Genomic DNA, 8,682 nt, shown 5'->3' with positions numbered 1-8,682 from the left:
TGTATGAGCCAGGGGTTGTCGAGGTCATGATGGGGGAACACAGAGAGTGAGCTGACCAGAGCTCCTGGGAACTCATGGACTCTGAACCAACAATTATGGAGCCTGCATGGGACCAACCTAGGCCCTCTGCATGTGTGCGTGACAGTTGTGTAGCTTGGTCTGTTTGTAAGGCTCCTAAGAGTGAGATCAGGACCTGTCCCTGGTGCTTAGCTGGCTTTTGGGAACCTGTTCCCCATGCTGGATGACTTCCCCCTTCTTGATACAGGGGGAGGAGCTTGGTACTGTCTCAACTTGATGTGCTATGGTTTGTTCAAGCCATTCGGAGGCCTACCCTTTTCTGAATAGAGATGGAGGAGTGGATGGGGAGGGAGGTAGAGGGGAGGTGTGTGGGGAGTGGTGAGTGGAAGGAGAGGAAGGTGGAGAAACTGTGGTTGATATGTAAAATAAATATTAATAAAATAAAATTGTTTTACCCATACTTATACATGAGAGCTTGTGTTGCAAAGAGAATTATGCTCTGAGTAACTGTAATGATAAAGACCACATTACTTGCATTAATATTGAATAAAAGAAGAACCCAGAATTAAAAAAAAAAACTCCTTTAAAAACTTCAGGATAAGAGAGAAGGGGTGGCCATGGTAGCTGCCCGGCAGCAAAGGTGGCTGAGACAGAGCCCGTCCCCTGCTTTGAATGAGCCCAGCTAGGACTGAGTAGGACTGAGCCGCCTAGGGAGAGCTGGAGGCAGCATCAACAGGTGAGTGTGGGGCCTCCTGGAGCCTCAGCGGGCACGCAGGGAGGGGGAGGGGCAGGTGTTGGTTCCCACCATGGCTGTCACTCAGTTTGGGTTCTTTAAAGTTTGTACCTGCCTAGCAACCCTGTTCTCCTTCCCAGAGAGATCAATATGAAGATCTGACATTGGAAGGAGATTAGCTGGAGATCAAACAGCTTTGCCCACCCCAGCTGATTATTCCTCTGTCCCTAAGCAGACAGATGTGGAGGAGTGGACTTCCTGGGATGAAGATGCACCCACAAGTGTGAAGACTGATGGAGGGAACGGGACTGTGGCAACACAACAAAGCTCTCTGGAGCAACTGGAACCTGTTTCAGGGACATGACACCAGCTATGAGGAAAACTCAGGAAACAGTCATTAAGAAGAGAGAGGCGGTGGATTTTGGTATCCCAAATGATAGCACAGGTTTTTCCAGGAGAATGCCTTTTATCTTTCAATCTTCATAACTGGGTGACTTAGATACCTGGCAAGAAAATACTGGTGCATGGGAAGAGGAAGAAGAAGCAGCCTGGCAAGCAGAAGAAGTTCAGATGCAGCAGAAAACTGCAGCAGAGAAAAGAGAGCAGCAAAGAAAGAAGATGGAGAAGGAAGCTCAGTGTCTGATGAAGAAGAAGCAAAACAAAAGCAGTGTGAAAATTTCCTTGAAAATTTTCTAACACACATTTGCCCGTCATATCCCAGTGCCAGTAAGAGAAGTCTGGGTCCTCAGCCTACAGCACAAGCATTTGTATGGGCCGGAGATAATTTTCAGAATACAAACACAATGTTGGATAATAATGTGTTTATTCAGGCATCCAGGACACCCAGAATCTCCCACAATGCCTTGAGCTGTTAATAATCAAGACTTGCTGTGGAACAGTCTGTATGTCAAATTGCTCTGATTGGTCAATAAATAAAACACTGGTTGGCCAGTGGCCAGGCAGGAAGTAGGTGGGACAAGGAGAGAGGAGAATTCTGGGAAGTGGAAGGCTGATGCAGAGAGACACTGCAGCTGCCGCCATGACCAGCAGCATGTGAAGATGCCGGTAAGCCACCAGCCACGTGGCAAGGTATAGATTTATGGAAATGAATTAATTTAAGCCATAAGAACAGTTAGCAAGAAGCCTGCCATGGCTATACAGTTTGTAAGCAATATAAGTCTCTGTGTTTACTTGGTTGGGTCTGAGCAGCTGTGGGACTGGTGGGTGACAAAGATTTGTCCTGACTGTGGGCAAGGCAGGAAAACTCTAGCTACAAAGACTTAAAACACAAGAATAATGAAACAATTATTTTCTTCAACATGATCCAAATATAAGTCAATTGTTTGCTGTAGAGAAGTTATTTCAAGTGGAATAAACCAGACCAGTACCTCTCAAGCTAGTGTTTCTAGTTGAATAAATTGGGTGAAAAACAACAACAACAGAAACCTCCAGGATGAGTTCAACACAAAGCTGAGCAAGACCATCCAGAAGGTTTCCAGTTAAATTCTCTGTTGCATAAATCCTGAATATTTTTGCACCCACAAAATGGCTATTTTGGTTTCAAGCCCATTATCTATGTTTAAAAGGTTTTATTTTGATGCTAGTGGAGCTTCAATTAAAAATTTGTCATTTTGGGGTTGGGGATTTAGCTCAGTGCTAGAGTGCTTGCCTAGCAAGCACAAGGCCCTGGGTTCAATCCTCAGCTCCAAAAAACAAACCAACCAACCAACCAACCAACCAAAAAACCCAAAAAACAAAACAAAAAAAAAATGTCATTTTAAAGGCTAAACCTATCAGGGATGGAACATAAAGTCCTAGTCTCATGAAAGCTGCTAACTTATTGTAAACAGTTAAGGATAGATAATTAAGAAACACAAGTTAATGACCAGTCACTTTAAACAGGAATGGAATGTTAAGCGCCAGTCTTATGAAATGTGCTAACTTATTGTAGACTGTTAAGGAACACAAGTTAATAATCAGCCATCTTATAAATGATCAAGTTCTTTAACTGTCGTCATGCTAAGTATGGATATAATTAATTACTGGGATAAAACTTACTTAGTCCCCTGTATATGTTTTCAAATTCAAGCTTAAAACAAGTAAGTTTTTCTATTCAGATATACCTAATAGACAGACAGTCCTCAAATGCTTCAGAGATCTGAGAATATGGAATTTTAAATGTTTAATTAAAAAAAAGCTATTCATGATAGAGAGACATGCCAGCTCCTGGCAGCACCCCTATCTCATCTAAGAAGATGGATGGGCACAGAAGAACCTCTACCTGGAGCTTGCTTTGAATGTGACAATGCTAGCCACTGAGTAAAAAAACAAAACAAAACAAATAAAAAAGTGCCTTTCACCTCAGTTGCTGCCATGACCCTGTCCAGACTGTGGAAAACAGGACACTGGGAATTTAATTGCCCCAGTTTGCCTAAACACAGTAGGCTGGCCCCTCCAGGTTCCTCCACAGCAAAGTCGGTCTGATCTTCTGGGACTGGCAGCTGAAGAATGCTGCTGCCCTGAGGCCTCTGCCCCCAACAACCACAGAGGATGCTGGGGTAGCTGTCTAGGTAGGCAGTAAATAAGTCTCTGTCATTTTTAATAGATTTAGAAGCAGCTTGGACTGCACTTCTGTTAACTCAGGTAAAGTTTCCTTCTCAGAACTCTGATGGTGTTTGATGACTAGGCTAATGATAGATTTTTGTTTAACAGCAGCAACCAAGGCATCAGCTACATTCTCAGTTCTCTTTGTGTGCAAAATTTAGACCACAGGCCTCACTCTCTTAGAGCTAGTACTAGGTTTACCTTGTTATCAGACTCATAGATGAGACAAACTCACAGAACAGACGGCAATGTAACTTTTTACCACTCCTTTATTGAAAGGAGAGTGTATTTCAATGACTTCTCTCAGTAATCAACCACCTGCATGTCTTGGTGAATTAGATAGAAAGGTGTTTTAAGGTGTGAAGTTTATGTGAGGATATGAAAACTTAAGATGTGAGGATCTAAGAATGTTTTAGGGTCTAAAAAAGTGACTTAAGGTGCATAAAATTCAAGTTATTACAGTGTGTAAATGCAAGTTATAAATGTCTGAGAATGAAAAAGCTTCAGGGGTGATAAGAAAGTGATTTGAGGTGTATAAAAGAATGGCTACTTCAGATTTATCTCTCTCGCTCTTCTATTGTTGTAGTAAGACTCTAGAAGTTCATAGTCTTAACATTAATCAATGGAATTCTGATAAGCTATTAATCTAGCTTTGGCAGACTACCTCTTCTGTTATCATAGTCACAAGCTCAAGATTTTAAATTCCTCTGGGTTGTTTTTTAAGAATAGACTTAAAAGTGCTTCTCATTGTGCTAAAAATTACCTGTCTAATCTATGTACACTCAGTCTTCTGGATAGAGGAAAGAGTGTAATGCTTTGAACCAGAATAGTTTTTAGGTCCCCTATGACTCAAAGGTATGAGTATATTGTCTTTTCTACAATGTAGATTTTAGTACAGATTATAAACAGTTGGAATGCAAATGTGTCTAAAACTTAGCTCTTTTTGTAAACTCAAAATTCTTGTAAACTCCATGGAGTCTACTTGAATTCACCTCTAACAGGTCATCATATGCACTGCAGGTAAGTACTGTCAACCAGCAGCCTAACTTTCCCCACCTACTGCCTGTTTCTGAGGGTGGAATCTCCCCACCTTTCCTTGGTCTTGGGACTCCCCTCCCTGATCCAGGACCTAAGAAAAAAAATTCTCCCCAAACTTCTTAACTTTATCTTCTGCTCTGCCAGCATCCTGCCAGGTCCTCTCAAAATCTGCATCCCTGACAGCTTCAAGTGGCTTTCCCCAAGTTGTCCAACCTCACAGACTGTTTCAACTAGACCTGCACTTTCCTAGTACCAGGTGGTCCCACAGAGCCTGGACAGCAGTGAAATAGCAAGATATCCTAGGACTTGGCCAGTATCCCAGCTATCTCAGGTCTCCCAAAGATGCTGACACCCTCAGAAAGCAGAAGCAGTCTAGAGAACATGCTGTCCCCATTCCCATCTCACCAGCTGCCCCTTCCTATTTCCTCACTTTTTTTTTTATAATAAACAAAAGGGAGGAATATTAGCATTCAGGCATTTACACTAGCTTGCTCTCAGGGACCTAGCAGGACAGGTCAGTAGCAGCAGCCAAGAGATGTTACTGTGGCTACTGCAGCCCCCAAGTAGAGCATGTTCCCTATGCACATGAGCTATATCCCCTTATAAAAGGCAAGCCCTTCCTGGCCCCCTCTCTCTTTCCTTCTGATCTCTCTCAGAGGCCACCACTGCACCTCCCTGCAATAAACCTTCCATGTGAGCTCTGTTGCATGGTGTGACTTTGTGGTGCCCCTTGTCCCCAACCCATCAAGGTCATTGTTCCGCCATTGAACTATTATAGATTATCTTCATTGAGATGTGAAGAATATTAGTGCAAACCACTATTTTTTCAGTCAAACCATGGTGATCTGGTGTGAACCATCAGTCTCTTCATAGCACCAAAACCTGGTGTGAACTACTTACTGTTCCTTTCTCACTGTGTTGCCACAAGCAGTTGATTATTCTCTATTTGCTCCCATGTCCCTGTTTGTAGAATGTCATTGATGACAGGAATTATAGAGTGGTGCTGAGTTTGGAATAATTTGCTGTGAGTTAAGCTTCTATTATATAGTTTGGCACATATGTGTTGTATACAATAATCTTCCTCGGCAAAATCTTTTACCATTTTTTTTTTTCCAATACAGTGACTCACGATGCAGTTCTGTCTTTTGCAGAATTCACTATGTAGAACAGGCTGTTCTTGAACTCACAGAGATCAGCCTGCCTCTGCCTCCCAAGTGCTATGATTAAAGGCATGCCCCACCATGCCCAGCTGCAACTATCCCTTTTTTTTTAAAGTTTTGATCAAATTTTTGGTTTTATTCAAGTATATCAAGAAAGGTTATATATACTGTGCGTATGCATCAGAACATTAAATTGTGCCAGTTAAGTACATACAATCTTTTTTTTTTTTTTGAGACAGGGTTTCTCTGTGTAGCTTTGGAGCCTTTCCTGGACTTGTGATATGCTGAGCAGGATAAACGGAGTTTATTTTACATTACACATATAAGTGAAATCATGCAGTGTGTGCTGTGCTTACATCAGATAACATAACATCTTCAAATGTTTATCCATAAATGTTAGCAGGGAATATTGCTCAAAGGTAGACTCAAAGCACACTTGCCAGCATGTGCTTGGATGTAGGTTCAATTTTAAGACTCAAGAAAAGATTGTAGCCAGGCAATGATGGCGCACGCCTTTAAGCCCAGTACTAGGGAGGCAGAGGCAGGTGGATCTCTGTGAGTTTGAGGCAACTATCCATTTTTAAGAGATTAAGTCTCCATTACATATTCTGTTACTGATGATTGATATGACATAATTTCCCCCTTTTGTAGCTATGTCCTACATTCATGGATGATCTCTGTTTCTTGATATTAGGAGCCACTTGACAACATGGTGTGAATTTTATCCATTGTTCCAGAGTTAAAATTTCAGTTGTAACATGTTTTACACACTTAAAGGATGGAGGAAGCCACCCAATCTTCAACTCTATGCATCATATGTGTTTATATAGTAGTGGATCTTCTTCTAGTCTTTTTGTGTTTGTAGCAATGATCCCCTTCAAAAATAATTTTTCTCAGTGAAATATTACACTCTATTGGTAAGATTGATGCTAAGAATTTCCATTCTGGTGTTAATAGTTATGTGCATTCTCAACTTTTGCACCTATTCTTTCAGTTCTGGATTGTATCTAATGAGTTATTGGAGTACTGAAATTCCTTCCTTCCTTCCTTCCTTCCTCCCTTCCTTCCTTCCTTCCTTCCTTCCTCTCTTCCTCTCTTCCTCCCTTCCTCCCTTCCTCCCTTCCTCCCTTCCTCCCTTCCTCCCTTCCTCCCTTCCTCCCTTCCTTCCTTTCTTTTTTTGGTTTTTTTGAGACAGGATTTCTCTGTGTAGTTTGGTGCCCTTCCTGGAACTCGCTTTGTAGACCAGGCTGGCCTTGAACTCACAGAGATCTGCCTGCCTCTGCCTCCTGAGTACTGGGATTAAAGGCATGTGCCACCACTGCCCGGTGAAATTACATTCTTTAATACATTTTCTTATTTTAAATTTACTCTTCTCTCATACAATACATCCTTACTGATGTTTCCTCACCCTCTACTCCTCCAAGCCACCCCCATCTCTCCTCTGCCTCAGGTCCACTGCAACTCCATTTCCCTTCAGAAAAGAGCAGGCCTCCCCAGGGATATCAACCAAACATGGCCTTACAAGATGCGATAAGTCTAGGCATAAACCCTCGTATCAAGGGTAGACAAGGCAACCCAGTAGGAGAAAAAGGGTCCCTAGAGCAGGCAAAAGAGTAAGAGACACCCCCCATTCCTGCTGTTAAGAGTCCCACAAAAACTCCAAGCTAAACAACTACAATGTATATGAAGGGAACCCTGTGTAGACCCATGCAAGCTCTGTGATTGCCACTTCACTCTGTTAGCCCCTGTGAACCCTGCTTTGTTATTTTGTGCCCACTGATCTCCTGGTGTCTTTGACCCCTCTGGAATCCTGCAGTCTTTCCTCCCTCTCTTCAGGATTCCCCAAGCTCTGCCTAATGTTTGGCTATGGGTCTGCTCCCATCAGCTGCTGGAGGAAGCCCATCTGACAATTGGGCTAGGCACCATTCTAAGAGTATAGTAGAATGTCATTAGGAATAATTTCATTGACTTTTTTTTTGCCAGTCAGTGCGGTTCTACCCTAGGTCTCTGGGCTATCCAGCTTCCAATTCCTGGCTATCCAGGTAGTTCCTGGCCATGCAGGCAGTGTTAGGCATGCGCCGTCAGTCATAGCTTGGGCCTCAAGTTAGACCAGTCATTGGTTGACCACTCCCACAGGCTCTGAGTTACCACTGTCCCAGCACACCTTGCAGGCAGGACAGGTTATAGATTGAAGGTTTTGTGGTTGGGTTGTTGTCCCAGTCCCACAACTGGGAGCCTTGCCTGGCTACAGAAGATGGCTGGTTCAGGCTCTGTATCCTGCATTACTAGGAGTACTTGATAGGGTCACCCTCATAGGTTCCAGAAAGTTTCCAGTGCCCTAGGTCTCCACATTGCCTCCCAAGGTCCCCCAGCTCCAGTTATCTCTCCCCTTATTCTTCCCTGTAACTTTCTGCCCCACATGATGCACCCTGTAGCCATCTCCACCTGTCCCCAGTTTACCCGCAAAATCTATTCTATTTCCCCTTCCCTGGGAGATCCATGTGTCCCCCCTAGAACCCTCCTTGTTACATAGCTTCTCTGGGTCTCTCCATTGTAGTGTTATTATTCTTTTTTTTTTTTTTTTTTTGGTTTTTCGAGACAGGGTTTCTCTGTGTAGCTTTGCACCTTTCCTGGAACTCACTTGGTAGCCTAGGCTGGCCTCGAACTCACAGAGATCCGCCTGCCTCTGCCTCCCGAGTGCTGGGATTAAAGGCGTGCGCCACCACCGCCCGGCTGTGTTATTATTCTTTACTTAACAGCTAATATCCACTTATAAGTGAGTACATATCATGTTTGTCTTTCTGGGTCTGGGTTGCCTTGCTCAGGAAAATTTTTTTCTAGTTCAATCCATTTTCCTTCCAATTTCATGATGTTACTTTTTTTAAACAGCTGGGTAATACTCCATTGTTTAGATGTACCACATTTTCTTTAAGGGTTGTGTATGTTCTTTCCAGTTTCTGGCTATTCTGAATAAAACTGCTATGAATATAGTTGAGCAAGTGTCCCTGTGGTGACAAATAGCCAAACGAATGGAAACACATGAACTATGAACCAATAGCTGAGGAGCCCCCAACTGGATCAGGCCCTCTGGATAAGTGAGACAGTTGATTAGCTTGATCTGTTTGGGAG

General features: G+C 43.1%; 1 pseudogene; it reads left to right on the top strand.

Moving 5' to 3' along the window:
• The first annotated feature begins 824 nt into the window (after positions 1-824).
• LOC114688411 lies at positions 825-1,722 on the top strand (annotated as a pseudogene).
• Positions 1,723-8,682: the final 6,960 nt, after the last annotated feature.

The sequence above is a fragment of the Peromyscus leucopus genome, chromosome 10 (assembly GCF_004664715.2).
Source record: "Peromyscus leucopus breed LL Stock chromosome 10, UCI_PerLeu_2.1, whole genome shotgun sequence".
In the NCBI taxonomy this organism is placed as follows: domain Eukaryota; kingdom Metazoa; phylum Chordata; class Mammalia; order Rodentia; family Cricetidae; genus Peromyscus; species Peromyscus leucopus.
The sequence above is the reverse complement of the archived record's forward strand: the minus strand, read 5'-3'. Positions and strand labels throughout refer to the sequence as shown.